The sequence below is a fragment of the Arachis hypogaea genome, chromosome 10 (genome assembly GCF_003086295.3).
Source record: "Arachis hypogaea cultivar Tifrunner chromosome 10, arahy.Tifrunner.gnm2.J5K5, whole genome shotgun sequence".
Classification (NCBI taxonomy): Eukaryota; Viridiplantae; Streptophyta; class Magnoliopsida; order Fabales; family Fabaceae; genus Arachis; species Arachis hypogaea.
The window spans coordinates 7,280,681-7,298,026 of NC_092045.1; the positions used below are offsets into that span (position 1 = coordinate 7,280,681).

The window sequence follows — 17,346 nt, forward strand, 5'->3', positions numbered from 1 at the left end:
GAAGAAGAAAATGAAACACCCAATAAAGCGGTGATACTTAGGAGGCACAACGACACGACAAAGGAAATAGGGAGGAGTAAACGCAATTAGAGAGAGTTGGAGTACCTTCTCTGGAATAATGATTTGGGAAGAGAAAACAAGACACTCAATGAGACAGTGATGCTTGGAAGGCGCAACGACCACGACGAAAGAGTACAATGGGGAGGAGTAAACGCAATTAGAGAGAGTTGGAGTACCTTTTCTAGAAGAATGATTTAGGAAGAGAAAATAAGACACCCAATGAGACGATGATGCTTGGGAGGCGTAATTACGACGAGTGGAAAGGAGTAAACGCAATTAGAGAGAGTTGGAGTACCTTTTCTAGAAAAAATGATTTGGTTTTTGTATTGTACTATACTTTATTGTTAGCATAATTCTTTTTCCTTCTTTACTCCCCCAAAAGAATCTTGAGTGCATGAAAATTATCTTCTTTTCAACTTCTTTTAATATCTTAAAAAGTCCCAAGTAAAAAATAGGTAGACTATTTATGACTGATTTGATGATGACTACCCTTCCAGCTTTAGATAGTGGACTAGCTTTCCAACAACTCAACTTCTTCTCAATCTTATCAAGCAACCGCTTCCATGTGCTAATTCATCGTGGGCTTGCCCCCTAAAGGAATCCCAAGATAATTAATCAGTAGGCTTCCTATTTTGCAACTCATTGCCTCTGTCATCCTGTTCATGTCGTGTTCCCCACAATTCACCGGGATGATAAATAACTTATCCAAATTAATCTCTAACCCAGACATCATGCCAAAACATTTTAGGATTCTCCTATAATTTCTCAATACCTTTGGTTTTAGTGGGCAGAAAAGAATGGTATCATCTACGAATTGAAGGTGCAACAACAATATACTTCTTTTTCCGACCAACAACCCCTCCACCAAGTGTTGATTCGAAGCTACGTCAACAAGCTTATTTAGAACCTTTGTTATACGAATAGAAATGGTGACATTGGGTCACTCTGCTATAATTCCCTTTCCATACTAAACGGTTTAGTCGGCAAGATATTAACCATAACTGACAATGAAGCCATCTCTATCAACCATTGGATCCATCTTCTCCTTACCACACCGAATCCCATCCTCTCAAGAACGTGATCGAGGAACTTCTATCATAGTGAGTCATAAGCCTTTCTAAAATCTAGTTTTACTACCACACATGACGTTCTTGCCTTCTTCAACCATGTCACTGTCTCACATGTGATCAAATTCCCATTTAATATCTAACGTTTATGCACAAAAGTCGTTTGAGTTTCTCCCACTAACTCTCCCATGAGGGGTATCAGTCTTTCCACCAAAACCTTTGAAATGACGTTATAAAGGCAACCCACAATACTAATGGGTCTCAGATCATTTGATCTCTTTACCTCCTTCAGAATTGACTGCCAGCACCACCCACGTCATGTTAACCTCCCTTGGCAATCTTCCTTCAATAAAGAAGCTTCTTACCATCCCAATAAATTTCTCTCAAATAGTGTCCCATATTTTCTTTATAAACTCTAAGTTATACCCATCAGGTCCTGGGGCTCTGGTAGGTTCACATGACCACACGACAGCTTTTATCATTTCATTATATGGTATGATTTCAATTTTTGCAGCTTGCTCCTCCTTGATCTTTACCACTAGCCCATCTTGTATATGAATTTCTGGCATCCACTTTTGAGAACACAACTCTTTAAAATATCTTTTAGCAATTTGCTTAATCCTCTTTGGCTCCTTTATCGTTCTCACCCTCACCTATACTTCTTCAATTATGCTTTTTCTCTTTCTAATCGTTGATTTTACATGGAAGTATTTTGTGTTTTTATCAATGTCCTTTATGAACCTATCCCTTGACTGTTGTTTTCAATACTCCGCCCTTCTTCTATACCACAGTTTCACTTGGTTCTTCAAAGTCTCTCTCCTCATTAAGTTTTCTTCTTGTCTTTCCCTAGCATCAATCTCCTTTTTTGCTTTCTCAATTTCTTCCTCAAAACATCTTATTTTTGTCTTAATGTTAGCAAATATTTTCTTATACCGCTCTTTGATCGGCTTTTTTATATTTTTCAGTTTTTCTGCCACGGTACCCCCTTCCATGTTTTTCTATTCTCGGTTGAACATCTTCTTAATCTTTAGATGAGAAAACTATATGTCTAGTATCTTAAACGGTTTAGGCCTCTAATCTTTCATTTCTTCCTCAAGTAAGAGCAGGACATGATCTAATTTTGCACACTTTAGCGCTCTGACTTTCACTGTTGGTAATCTATGTATCCAATATAGATCCATGCAAAATCTGTCTATCTTACTAGTACTTTTTTCATTTTTCCATGTATATTTTCTTCCTTCTAAAGGTAGATCCATCACCTCCAATATCTTTCATCCATTGTTCAAACTGTTGCTTACCTACATTATTAACTCTTCCACTGCTCCTCTCATCTGGGTGAGTTACTTCATTAAAATTTTTAAAAATTATTGTCGGGACATTTATCTGATTTTTTACTGTCAACAACTCTTCTCATACCTTACACCTCTCACTAACCACATTTGGTGCATAGACTAGTACTAGTAACGCCTTTTTGTTTAACGCTTTTAACATCCCCACCAAACATATCTACACCTTTTCCATTTAATTGTTTGTCTTATCTAAAAAAAATTCCCAAACCCACAGTAGCCCACCACCATTGTTTGTAGCTCCTACCATTTCCTAATCATAATTAATATTCTCCTAAATCCTCTTAACCTCGAACTTCTTTATTATATTAGCCTTTGTTTCTACACTTCCTACCATCCTTACATTATTTCTAAAAATCATATCTTTAATAACACCTATCTTTCCTCCACTTTTTAAATCTCTACATTTTCAGAGTATAATCATAGAGACAAATTAACAGAAACACCAATCTTATTTTGTCCTTCTCTTTTATTCGTCTGCTCTTTCTCACGGTGGCCTTGCCCTTCACATTCTTTTCTTCAATGTAATAGTCTTTGAGGTATTTCTTTGCCAAGTCTTCATCGGTTGTTGATAGCCTCATTCTTCTTCCCACCTGTCGCATCTTGGTCACCTCCCCATCTATATCTTTATTGTCGTCTTCACTTGAGGAATTCACATCTGCTTGCTCCATCATTTTATCAATTTCTTTGCTCCTCTTATGCTTTTTCTCACAAGTTTTAACCCTCCCCATTTTCTCCCCTTTTGATCGAAGCACTATCTTCTTACTCTCCTTATGTGTAGTTGTGTTTTTTTTTCTTCTTCTCAGTGTTACGCCTTCTCTCGTTGTCCTTAACGTCAAGTACTCTAATCACATCTTCAAACCCTGGTAGAGCGGATGGATTTGATTCAGATGAATGGTCCCTCTCTTTAGGCCCTTCTTTTGTGTTTTTAACTTAGTCCACTTCTAATACCCAATTGTCTTTACATGCGCCATCTGACCTATTAGGCCTCTCTTTACCATTCCAATCAGCCTCTTTTAAGACATCTTCCATTTCTCTATCATCAAGCAAGGTATTAGTTTTTTATATGCTAGCCCATTCATTTGAATTTAAACTATTAGGATTTTGAATAATTCCCATCTTGCCCTCCATGTCATCTTTTTCCTTCCCTCTATGAGCTAATTGAGTTTTCTCCACCCGTAACCCCTCCACTTCTTCATTAGCCACTTCCGTCATACCTTCAAGTATACTATGATTTTCATCTAATACCTTCTTCGCTACCTCATTGTTTTTTCCATAACTATGACTTTGTGGCTTCTCATTTCTTATATTAGATGCATTTAATACAGCTCCACTCCCATTTGAAATCGATCCTGGATATGAATTCTTCACTGCCAATTCCTTAGCAAAGATTTGATAATCCTCATATTCAATAACTACATTGAGTAAGGCTTGGATAGTTGGTGCAAAGTTTGAATCAATGAGGGCCTTAAAAGTATTATAGTGTTTGTCTTCTTCGTTTGTTAGTTCCACCACTATTCCTCACACGTGAGCGACTCGCAACATGTTGTCCCTACTCTAAGCGTGTATTGGCATCCCAAAAAATTCCAACCAAACTCTTCAAGAACTATTCACTTCCTTCCTTGTCCATTTTCTGATCTCAATGAAGTGATTTAAGAGAAATGGAGAGTTTCCTGCCTTCCTCATGTTCTCCTTTGAATCAAAAGTCAATATTGCTTTCATGGAACCCAACATCTTTACTTTTTTGATTGTATGCCAATCCGTCCTCACAGCTTTATCCATCTCTTCAAGCTAAATAGGATTGATTGTTTCTCCTATTAGACTTCGTTCCATCTTCTCCTTCATCACATCATCACTTCTCAATGTTAGTTTTGAATTTTCAAAGCTTTGAAGAGCTTTGCTCCCTTTGATATTCACTGGTTCCATGTTATTCCTCCCATGCACCAACACATTCTTATAGGATCTGTCTTCCTTCTTATCATATTTTACAATGCCTATCCTTTTTTCTTCTTTTTGAAACTCCAGACCCTTACTCCCTTTTATTCTTGACTCTTCATACATTTTAACCCCTGTTTTCTTTTTATATTTTGCATTTGCCACACTTATTTTGCACCCCCAAATATTTCACCCATCAAGCTTTTGAATTGCATCAGGCTATGTTTGGTTGAAAGGAAAGAAATTGAGAGGAAGGAAATAGAAAGGAAAGAAAGGAAAGGAAAGAAATTAAGTGAATTTTTATTTTTCTTAGATGTGTTTGGATGAAAGAAAAATAAGAAGGAAAGAAATATTATAAAAAGACAATTTTATCCTTATATTATAAAATATATTAAAAAAATAAAGGGGGAATATTAGAAGTAGAGATAGAATTACTTTTCTCTCTATTTTCTTTCCATTGTTGGAGGAAAAAAAATTGGTGGGTCCCACCAATATTTTTCCATCCATTTTTCTTCATCTCCCATTTCTCTCCTCAACCAAACAAAGAAAAATAACTATTTTCTTTCCAATTTCTTTCCCTTCCTTTTCCTTCCTCCCATTTTCACCTCAAACAAACACACCCTAAGAGCTTCAGCCCTGGATGCAAATCTTATGAATGCAAATTTCAATGAGTTGTTCGACCTTCTCTTCCTTAAAAATGGCATCCACCACTCTTTCGACTCTACTAAAAACTCTCAACACCTAACCAACTAATGTATTGTGAGGTATGTTGTCAGTAAAAATTGTCACCGCATTTCTTTCATCCCACCAGTTAATGTTGCAAGTGTGAGGAGTGCATGAAGTTAGTCCCACATCAAAGAAAGCAAGAAAGAGTGAGGAGTTTATAAGATGAGAGACCTATTAACTTGACACCTTAAGGTTTTGAGTTGGATGTGGTGTCTTCTCATCTTATGTTCTCTCGCTTGATTCCTGCCCAAAATCTCTCCGACGGTCAAGAACTCCCCATGGTGGCCCAACAAGTGGTATCATAGCCGATGGTTAATCAGTCTGGTGGTTTTAAGGTGTATTCAAGGTGAAGCATAGAAAGTCTTCCCGATAAAGGTGGTCTGGACGGCATGTCCCGCAGTGTTTTGTGGCAGCGTGATGGACGAATATTCGTGGTGGGTGGTGTTTTGCAGCAGTGTGATGGACGAATACTCATGGTGGAGGAGCTAGGAATAGGGGGAGTTGATGCTTGATGTGGAGACTCACACTTGAGGGGAAGATTGTTAATGTTGCAAGTGTGAGGAGTGCATGAAGTTAGTCTCACATCAAAGAAAGCAAGGAAAAGTGAGGAGTTTATAAGATGAGAGACCCATTAACTTGACACCTTAAGGTTTTGAGTTGGATGTGGTGTCTTCTCATCTTATGTTCTCTCGCTTGATTCCTCCCCCAAGTCTCCCCGATGGTCAAGAACTCCCCACAGTGGCCCAACACCACCTATACCTCTTTTGCTCCGCCACCATGCTCCCAGCTAGCACTGGTCCCTGGTTCCATTCCTTGTAGTGTGTGGATTGTTGAGTAGGCTTCCAATGGCATTTATAGTTTCCTCTCACTATATGGAGGAAAAGGTTTGTGGTTGTTGACAGAAAAGAGAAAAACATGATTATGAGATAAGTATTATATGCTAATTCTTATTATTCAAAATGTGTTTAGTGTTGATTATTCAAATTTTAGTTTTTTAAAAAAATTAAAATTAATAATTATTATTTGCTGTTGTTTATATTGTTTAATAAAAGTGTTGCTTTCCTAGACATTTCCATTTAAAATTTAATACAAAAACAGAGGCTTTGAAGAAAAAACCTTCTCTTCTTCTTTCAGCCTCCACTTCCACTTTTCTTCCCTTTAGTATTGTCTATAATTCGCTTCTAGTAAAATTTTTGGATAAACTAACTCCATTCCAATAAAATTTCATTTATTGTTAGTTTAATTATTCTATTAGTCTCTATAATTTTATTAAATTTTTAATTAGGTTTTTATATTTTTTAATTAAATCCCTATATTATTTTTTATTTTATAATTAGATCTTTTCTAATGAAAAAAATGTTAGAATTAACTGAATATTTTTTTATAAATTAAAAGTATTCATAATTAAAAACCTAACTAAATATTTAACCACATATTTTTTAAAAAATATTCTATTGATTTTAATATTTTTGACAGAAAAATGACCTAATTATAAAATTAAGATAATATAAAAATTTAATTAAAAAATTGATAAAATTATAAACTTAAATATTATAATTAAATGCTTGCCTTGTCTTACTAACAGTATGTGTGATGTGGTTGGCCCTCTTCTTTTCGTTCTTGTAAAATCTCCTTTTTGCTTCTGGCGAAATCCAATCACCACATATGTTATTCACCCATATGTCCCATAGCATGTATTACATCAACCATCACTATAAAAGTAATCACTTTTAGCGGCTATTTATTTTACTTTTAGCGGCAATAAAAATAGCCACTAATATATTTATTGACAATTAGACATTAGCCGTCTTATACTTCGTCGCTAAAAGATTTTAGTGGCCATTATAACATTTGCCGGTAAAGACCATTTTAATAGCCGCAAAAAGTATATAACTTTTAGTGGCCATTTTCATGGCAATTTATATGGCCACTAAAAGTAATTCTAAGATAGAAACATTGTTCACTTTTAGTTGCCATTTTATTGCCGCTAAAATCTATTTTATCGGCAATTTATATGGCCACTGAAAAAATTTAAAATTATAATATTATTCACTTTTAATTGCCATTACTATTGCCGTTAAAATCTTAAAGATTTTTTTTAATTATACTCACTTTATCAATTAGAACTAACAACCTATATTTTTTCTATAATAATAATAATAATAATTTGTATTTGAATTTTGACCAGGAAAACTTGAAATAAGCTTTTTATTAAAATACTTCTTTTGACAAACTAGAATATTAAAGGCGGTATTTGTCAATACATAATAGAAGTTTGTTTGTCATTTCATTGACTTTGAATACATTTTGCAGAAAATAAAAAAAAAGAAGCCAAAATATGCTCAAATCTTTTAGGCTAATGCTACAGCAAAGCCACCAACTATGAGTCCTATAGCAGTTGCAGTGATGACAATTTCTATAGGGGAGTAGTTGGTATAATATATAGAAATATAGTCGTATCAACCTGCACATAAACATTTGACACACAAGTGCCATTTAGCTACCTTTTAATTTAAAATAAAAGAAATGATATATAATATGTGAACTGAAACATGAGTCATAATCTATGTCTCAACATCTATACTACAACTTAAGCAGCAGCAGTAGATAGAGAACCCTAATTACTATTTATTCATAACTTAAAAGGCAGTTAAAGAGAGCAAATTTTCAAGTCCAAAGGTACAGAATATGCAATGGTACATAGCCCTCAAAGCACAATAAATGGCTGGTCCTTTTGAAAAGACAACTTATTCATTTAATTCTATTGTCTTCTCATTTTTTATGATTTATGTCCAACATTATTTATCCCTTGCTAAACACTCAGAGTGTGACATAACGATTCAATGAATGTAATTATCAACTATTACGGACAAGAACCCTATGGCCATAGTTTCCCACAAATAAAAGAAAATGACACAGACAGATTATAGTTAACTCATATCTTAAATATAAATATATAACTTCAGGGGTCAGACGGTTATGTTTGCGTCAGTTCCTCATAACTAAAGGAGCCATGAAAGTAATTAAAGGTGCCAAGTGTTTTTAAAGGAAAAATTGAATTGAGTTTAGAAAGAGTTTAACAATACCTGAAAGAGTTTATTTAGATGAAGATTAGATGCTAACTTACAGAAATAGAGTCCTGCTCAAGCGCAGAAGTAGCCCTAGACCCCAGACAACAAAACCAATGATACCAAGGGGAGAGATGAATTGATGTACAAATTGTACAATGGGTTTTCCTGATATAGTGCACTGTTGTAACACCCTAACTATCAAAAGTCGCGCTTCCGGCTGTGCCACTCTGATAACTCGGATATTACGACGACTCTTATACTATTTAATAATAAAATATGAGCCTGTTTAAAACTTAGACCGAATCTTTCGAAAACATACATTCATACTTACAACATAAATCACAATACATCACAGGAAATATATATGTACATACATATTAATTAATTTTACAAGCTTCTCATATCGAAATCCTATCCCTCTTACAAAACTTGCAAATTAAAGGCGAGGGAAACATAAATACTAAAATAATACAAGAATATCGTCTAACAGAAAAGAAGTAATATCTTCCGAACTTCGTCGTCCGTAACCTAAAAAAGAGAAGATCTGTAGGGGAGTGAGAACATCATCCTCGAAAGGGTTCTCAGTAGAGGGTTTTTGAGAATTACTATATTAGGATACGCGAGATAAAAATCATTTCAGTGATTAGTAACCGCCTTATCATCTTTTCAAAGGCAAATGTTTACTATAAAAGGAAAAATCTGAAATCTTTTTTGAAAGAGATAACTGTTCATTTTCTAAAAATCAAAAAGCCTTTCAAAAGGTTTATCTATGCTGAACCAGATTAGTTTTTCATACTTTTCTACACCAAAAACACAAAACCAAAACCAACCATCGGCCCATCTCATAATCAACCACGGCTCTAGGCCCAAACAGTCCAAATAGCAGCCAATCCACCACAATCCAACAGAGTTTTAGTCGCAAGCACAAGTAGGAGGCTCAAGCACAAATAAGTAATTACATCAAGTAGACTTAGCAATTAAACACAATTAATGACATAGGCAAACCAAGTACAATATGCACACCCAAATAATGTCGCATAGATACGAATGATGAATGCCTGTCCTAGTGGCTGATGATATCATCTGTTGGTTATAAAGCCAATCCGACAAATCCTGGTAGCTAACCATTGGACTGCCCCTCTGCCGTGCATCCCCAACTCGAGTTATTCACAATCATAATCATAATTTACATCCAACACCCTCACTGGTGTATATTCACGGGGGCGAGCTCATCCGAAACTTTCACAGTGTTCGGCCACACTTACGATATAGGGTCAGCAGAGTGTCGAGTCTCCACCTGGAGCACGTGGTGGCTAGCCACTACTTTCACCCAGGGAAACTCGTATCTTAGATAGGTGGAGTCCAACAATCACAATATCAATAACTCAGCATATATGCATTTATTCTCAGCCATAAACCAACATTCATCTCAGCTATCCGACTTAAATTCATGATTCATAGTCAGCCATCTGGCTCATAACATATTCCACAATCAGCCTTGATTCATGATCATACACAGCCATTCCGGCTCATAACAAAATAGCACTTCCACCATCCAACATCATCAAAATCATAAAATCATCATTCATGCCATAAATTACTTTTTCTCAAATCACTTCACTTTGAAATCAAAAATCAACTCTTTTCAGTCTTGGCTTTAAAGTTTCCATTCCTCAAATCATTTGAGGCTCATAAGCCATTTTTACTCAAAGTAGGTGCCCTTCTTAAAAACAAAGCCACCATCGGCATCATCTTTCCAAAACTTCCAAAACCATGGCAAGTTAAAGATTTCTTTTGAAATATTCAAAATCATCCATCCAACAATGGGATTTTATAACCAAAGTTTCTCGGCAGGGTCTCAAGTCTTTGGGGGAGACTAGCATAACTCATTTCCTCAAGTTCGCTTAAAATCTTTAAAACCTTGACTTCCTGATTTGAGTAATAAGAATAGAATTTAAGCCAAACCGAGTCGTGTAATCAATTACTCCTTTTAAAACTATTTTCTTTACTTAAACAAACTATCTTTAATTCCATGATTAAATCTAAAGCATTTCAAACTGCTCAAAAATAATTTTTGTTTTGTTAAACCAGAATTCTAAGGATACTCTGAAGCTTATTTAAATTGTAAAACAAATGAGATTTATTAATCGAAACCCAAATTCTTTTAAAGTCACGAAAACCCCTCTAAGAGATAATCTTTAAGTTAAATAAAGAAAAACATAAACCCTTTTCACCTTTTAAAACAGCCTTAAAGCATAATTCTCTTTCGAATGACTTGCACCCAAACACATACTATTTTTCTTAGGAAATAAAGAGAAATCATAATTCTCTTTTCAATAATTCTTTTCAAAGTGTAGCTTCATCGCTTTAATAATTGATCCAAGTAAAGATAATAAAAAGGCCTTAGATTCAAAATCCTCCAAGTAAATTAGTAAGGCATTAAACTCATAATTTTTCAAATAACATTTTAAATAAAAACTCAGATTTTATAGGAATTTAGGCAACATCTCCCTTAAAACTTGGACTTTGCCACCCTTTCCAAGTCCCAACCAAACCATTCTGTAACCCTCTTCAAGTGGTTCAAAACCAAATCAATTCAAAATCAAGTTGTTTCCAAAGATGCATCGTGTTTAGGTTCCAAGAACACCAAATCAAATTCAAATCAATTCTTAACAGAATAAACTCGATTTCAAGCTTTTATAAATTAACTTTAAAGAAGCATTTCAAGAATTGTCCGTTTCACAAAATCGAACAACAACCCAGCCAATCAAGCATTCATATTCATCCAAGACAACCAACAATTACATAAGACTTATACAATCTCTCAAAGATATATTTTCTCATGTCATTATCCATATATAATAATTCTAATTCATAAAGCGTGATTTTTGAAAAAGCCCCTACCTCAATATGCAAAACCACAGCCCAAACGCCTCACAGAGTTCCCCGAATTGACGGCAACCAACAACTCGGCTCCACTTGCTCTCTCAAAAGCAAAAACAGCTCCAAACGCCACCAGTAAACTCGAATTCTAACTCCTAGAACCATTGACATCTCAATTACTTTATTACACGAAATAGAACACCAACGCAGGACTTTCGAAACAAAAATCACTTACTGCAATAACAAAGTGAAGCAGCCGCAACTCCAAATCGGCCTGGCAGTAGCTCTGTCAATAATTTTCGAGTGACAGCGGCGGCCCAAATCTCTGATAATAGCAGCTGTGCAACCATGCAATGTCAATTATGTTCCCAAAATTTTGAAAGAACAGAAACCAGATTTAAACCCCTTACCGATAGTGCTTTTTCCGGCAATGACAGTGGCATTTTCCGGCGGCCGCGGCCGCGGCAGAGGAACGGTTCCTCCTCTGTGCACCACCCTTCTCACATGTCTCGTCCTCCTTCTTTGGCCCTTCCTCTTTCCAGTGATGGTGGTTCTCCGACGACGACACCAGCCACAACAGGGACGGCGGCGACAATGAAGCCTCATCTCCCTCCTTCGCGTCACTCTCCTCTCCTGCGACAGCAACGGCGACGACACTCCTCGCCGGCACCGCTCCGTCCCTCTTCTCTGATTCCCCTCCCCTAATTCCTCAATCTCTCTCTGTTCTGTTTCATGAGTGCCGCTGGTTTGGGAAGAGGGCAATTGGATTAGGGTTTCGGTGGCTAAGGGTTAGGGGGAAAGGGTAAGAGTGTTGTGTGAAAATTAGGGTTAGGGTTAGTTTAGTAATTTCAAATAAAAATAGGAATAATTTAGTAATTAGAAATAAATTTTAATCTAACAATAATAGTGTATAAAAATACTATTTATTCATCAATTTTACAAAATTTCAATAAAATGTTCAAATCCAAAAATTAGAAATAAGATAATTAATTTCTTTATTTTCTGAAACAGCAGTATTAATATTTAAAATATTAATTATTTAATCCAAATCATATAAAATTTTTATTATTTTATAACTACCAACTTTACAATTTAAATATTGAAAATAATCCAATAATTATAAAATTGGATAAAAATATTAATTTATTTCAAATTTAATTAATCAAAACTTGCTTTGATTATCTTTAATAAAATAATTTCTGAAATTAAAATTATAAATAACTATATGAATTTGAGACTTGATCATAATAAGACTTTTCAAAAGTTCTGGATCTTACAACTGTAGCCTACATAAATTTAAAAATAAATTAATTAAAAATATAAGTATGTCCACATAGATTGTGTTCTGTAATAAATAGGTGATAAAGGAAGAGATGTGCTGAATTCAGCACTAGATAAAACTCTATGCAAGGAGCATGTGTATATAACTGTTATAATAAATGAACTTACTATCAAAAAACAGATTTATTAAGGTATACAAGGCCAACAGATTTGATGGTATTACCTGTGACCAAAGGACTTCTTGCCAGAACCAAAAGGGGTGGTGCACTACCACCACCTTCTAAAACTGAAATTAAGGTAGTGCATCACAATTAAACTTATATTTATAAGTTAGAACATGCTTACTTTTAATTTAGGTGGTTATTGTATTAAAGTGATCCATGAAAAACATAGATAATTAATTGGTACAATTATTGCAGATCCCATACACGTCTTTGAAGGATGTGAGTCCTTTACAAAACAAAGTGCCAATACTGATTGAAGAGAAGCTTAACTAAAATCTGAAGAATTCAATCAAGTATGAACCTCTTGTGGCATTGAGTTTGAAGATTTTGTAATACTCTACTACCAAAGAAAGAACTAGATGTTCTGTGATAATCTCGTCTCATTTTATATCTATTAGTCTTAAAAAAATGCTATTTGTCGAACTTTCTCTAAATTACTGGGAACAAAATAGAGAGAGGAGAACCTTGATAAAGAAATAGTAGCCAAATTCCTGAGCGGAGCCTCACACCCTCCAGCTGGTATTAGTGTGGACTGGCACACCGAAAAACATCGTAAGAGACTAAGTGGGACATGTACTTTGGATAGGATAAGTGCAGAAGAATCTCGTCTCTGTCAAACAAAGTTCATCATCAATTTAGTCCATGAACAAAAGAAGGCATACATCTTGCTAATTTTTTAACAATCCAGTTATTCACCTCCTTTAATATCACACATAGCATGTTAGATAGCTGGGTTTTTGGTCTTTTAAAGTTATCAAAATTGAGTAGAACAGCAGAAAAGATACCTCACCTTGAGATTCTGACCAAAAAAAAAAAGCAAGGATCTTAGAGAAAGGTAGCACCATAAATAGAAATTGGTGCTTATCCCTTCTGGTAGCTCACCTTAGTACCTTCAACCTCCCTAAACATAATTAGACTACATCAACTAAGCATTACATCCACATAGTATAAGTTCCAAACTAACAATATTCATACTTAAAAATAAACAATCAAGAACAATGACTTAACCAAACACTTGGCAACACTGAAAAAGTAACAATACATCGAAGAAATGACAGAGTTGAATGAACATACATTAAAACCATGAAAAATTCACCAGATTCCTAACCTAAAACACTCAAACCAAGCTCGTAAGCTAAAAACACACATCCAAAGGCACATTAATCAAGCATAATCTAACTTGCAGATTTCTTAAATTGAAAATAAAAATAAACCAAACGACAATTCAATTTACGACTCATAGCTTCAATTGCACGAACAAGAATTAGCATTAATAGTAGAAAACTAAATTCAAAGCTTAAGAACTGGAACTGCAAGATCTAAAATAGTGAAAATAATAAGTAACGCAAACACAAAGATCTAACCTGTAAGAGAATGAAATAAAGGAGTTGTAAGAGAGAGCACAGTAGATCAAAACTGTGAACGAGTCGACTCGACGATACCTGAAGGAGCAGATCGGAGCTGTAAGAAGGATCTGAGTCAAAGAGCGAATTCGTGAACCCTAAATCGAAAACCAGAGGAAAGATAGAAAGCGATGGGTATGAGTCTTTACTTGATCTGAACTGTGGTGGCAAGGGCGGCAACGACAGCGACGGTTACACCGAGTTTCGGCGGTGAGTTTAGACTCTTTTCTCTGAGACCTCTTTGTTTGTTTCTCTTAATCTTTTTTGGATTGTCTGAATCTTTTATTTCTTTAGTTTAGATAAAAAATATCTTAATAAAAATAATACTAGCCATAATTCTATGGCCACTAAAACTTTTTATTATAAAGGTAGTGATAGTAATAATAATAATTGTCATTACAATATAATTTTAATAAGAATAATACTGACCATAATTTTATGTATTTATTAATGGCAATAATAACAATTGTCATTATAATATATCAAATATATAATTATCGCAAAAAGATAACTTAAATTAAGAAATTAGTGACTATTATGTTATTGCCACTACTATTATAAAAATAATTTCTGGCAAAAGAAAGCACTACGTAAGATGACAAAAATTAAATTAAATTAAACTTTGGCTTGAAATGGTTTTTTGCCACTAGAAAATATTTAGTTTTTTTGTTTTAGTCTCTGTACAAAATTTTATATTTTGGTGTAGCAAAATTTAAAAAGTTTTGATTTTAATGCTACCGTCAATTTATTCTGTCAAGTACTCATATAGCATGTTAAATACCAATGTAATGCAGTTACATTAACATTTCAATTTGTCAGGTTTTATTTAATCTGTCCCATTAAAAGTTAATAGAATAAACCAACTAACAATAAAAACTAAATTCAAAATTTTTTAAATAATAAATATTTTATAAATATAAAAATTTATTTATAGCTTAAGTTTTATAAGAGTATAGTGCATCAGCATTGACACTATATTCCAATTTCCACCGCTTGAAAATTAAGATTATATGTCAGCAACAGTTTGTAGGCAATTTTTCTGCATAAAGGTCCAAAAAGGTTGAATGGATGAGAAAAAAAATTATATTTTAAATTTTTTGTATAGTATGTGTTTATAATTATACTACCATTTAATTAGTGTTGTTTAGTAGGTAAAAAGTGATTAATTGTGAGGTCGATTATTTTAAAGAATAAAATCACTTTTATATAACTAGAAAGGATTCAATTTTCATATAATAATATAAAATTTATTAATTAAAAATCCATTCAAACACATGAATCTAATTAAACATACGTATAAAATTTATTAAAATTAAACTCATTTTTTCTATGATTTTAGAAATTATTTTACAAAATAAAAATAAAAAATAATTTTAAACAAACTTTTGGTCCCCTATAAAATATTTATTTTTAAATTTTAGTCTCCATAATTTTCTTCCTTTAATTGTGCTCTAATTCACCATCAATATTTCGGTTTATCGCATCATTATTTGACTTACTATCTAAATATTCAACAAAACAAATGAATGACAAAAACTAAAATAAAAATATTAAAGTTTATCATATCAAACAATTTTTTTATAAAACTCAAAATAAAAAAATGAATATTTAAAAAAACTTATTCAAACCAAATTAGGATTTTACTACGTGTTGATTAATAGCAACAGAGCTTTGTACAACATGTGAGTGTTTCTTTAGTTATGAAACTAATAGATAATTGAATACAACCTGAATTGAACCGATGATACTTTCTAGTAATTAATTTGAATAATAGTTCTGGAGATACAGAATCTAAACTAATTCGTAGACTCAAACCTTTATTAATTAAATTTAAAATATATATATATATATATATATATATATATATATATATATATATATATACCTTTTAGTGATTCTAACCCTAACCTAAACACATTGCAGCTACAATCATCTATCACAAGAACCCTAGCAAAGCACCTTCAGTCCCTCGTGACCTCACCGTTAATCACCCAACCAACAAATAGGCGGCAGCTTCCTTTTCGTTTGCGTCTTTATTAGCATCCTCATCAGCATCCTCTCTGTCAGCATCGTCATCTTCGTGACCGTCAGCATCGTCTTTTCCGTAGCGGTAGCATCATTTTATCCGTCAGCGTCATCTTTTTCGTCAGCGTCTTCGTCTTTCATTAGCATTGTCCTCTCGAATAGTGTGCTTCATCCAGCGTGCGTCAACAACGTCTGTGGCGTCATCTACTCGTCAACAACGCCGTCTTCTCTGTCTGTGGTGGTCATCTTCCTCGGTCAGGTAAGGATCTAGTTTTTTTAGGTTAAGCGTGAATCTTTTGTATATGTTATTTGTTAATTATTTTATTCTCTGTTCAATTTTTGTTTAATTTTTATTCTTGTTGATAATTTTTTGTTCAATTTTTATTATTTTTCATTTTTTTGTTGAAATTCTGAATTATTAGTTCTTGTTGATAATTTTTTGCTCAATTTTTACTGTTTGTTTGTGAGTTCTTGTGAAATACTAAAATGTATAAAAAATTGGTGTAGTTGATGATTCTATTATGTGTTTCGCAGATTTAAAAATGGGAAAAATTAACCCTGTCAGCAACACTGTTGTTAGAAGCATATCCTCTCCAAGTGCAGCCACTATTGATTTTACATATTTATTATATTTATAGGATTTTTAAGATAAATTTTTTTTTATGAATTTCTGTTTTAGATGTTTATTATTGTTTTTTATGAATTTCTGTTTTATCGGTTACCCAATTACCTAAATCGGATGAATTCGTTCTTAATCGATTTGGTTTGGTTCGGATATACACAAAAAAATGTAAATCCGAACCAATTATCATTCAATTGGTTCGGTTCTAATTTCACCCCAAACTCGAACCAACCCGACTCGTGAACACCTCTAGTTATGAGTAACGATGTTGCTTAATTATATTTGTGAGTACCATTAAGAAAATAGATTTCTTTGGTCCCACATGTCTTTTTTATGTTTAATAATTTTAAAAATTTGATTTTTTTCCGAAAATAGAAAGAGAAAAAATTGTGTTGGAAGAAATAAATTTATTTTTGACCTTGAGAAAGAAAGTAAATAATTAGGCAAGTTGGCCATAGTAATTGACCATACTAGGCAGTCATCGACGTAGATTTGGTCGGGAAAAAAAAAGAGAATTTGTGCTTAGTCCATCGAATGTAACGGTTGATTTGGGTTTTTTGTCCAAGTTGATCACGCTACAAAAGAGTGTGGTAGTAATGTGCAAGTTTTGGTCGTCGCTGCTGTAAAGTGGTAATTTGCGTCATGAGGAGATGATGGTAGTCGATTGTTGACAGATGTGCGTGGAAGGTGGTTCCTGCATTTG

The 17,346-nt window shown here is 33.8% G+C and overlaps 1 long non-coding RNA gene across 4 annotated transcripts; it reads right to left on the minus strand.

Annotated features, from left to right (window-relative positions):
• Window positions 1–7,328: 7,328 nt before the first annotated feature.
• Window positions 7,329–13,183, minus strand: LOC112715007 (uncharacterized). 4 transcript variants are annotated; one of them, XR_011866415.1, is made up of 6 exons: window positions 13,058–13,170; window positions 12,593–12,655; window positions 11,499–11,830; window positions 11,324–11,426; window positions 11,110–11,243; window positions 8,511–8,749 (listed from the first exon to the last, which is right to left on the minus strand). It is a non-coding gene; the product is annotated as an uncharacterized lncRNA (long non-coding RNA). The 4 variants fall into 4 exon arrangements; XR_011866416.1 differs by lacking the exon at window positions 12,593–12,655 and having other exon boundaries at window positions 13,058–13,183; XR_003159435.3 differs by lacking the exons at window positions 8,511–8,749; window positions 12,593–12,655; window positions 13,058–13,170 and adding an exon at window positions 7,329–7,598 and having other exon boundaries at window positions 11,499–11,901.
• Between the last annotated feature and the right edge of the window lie 4,163 nt (window positions 13,184–17,346).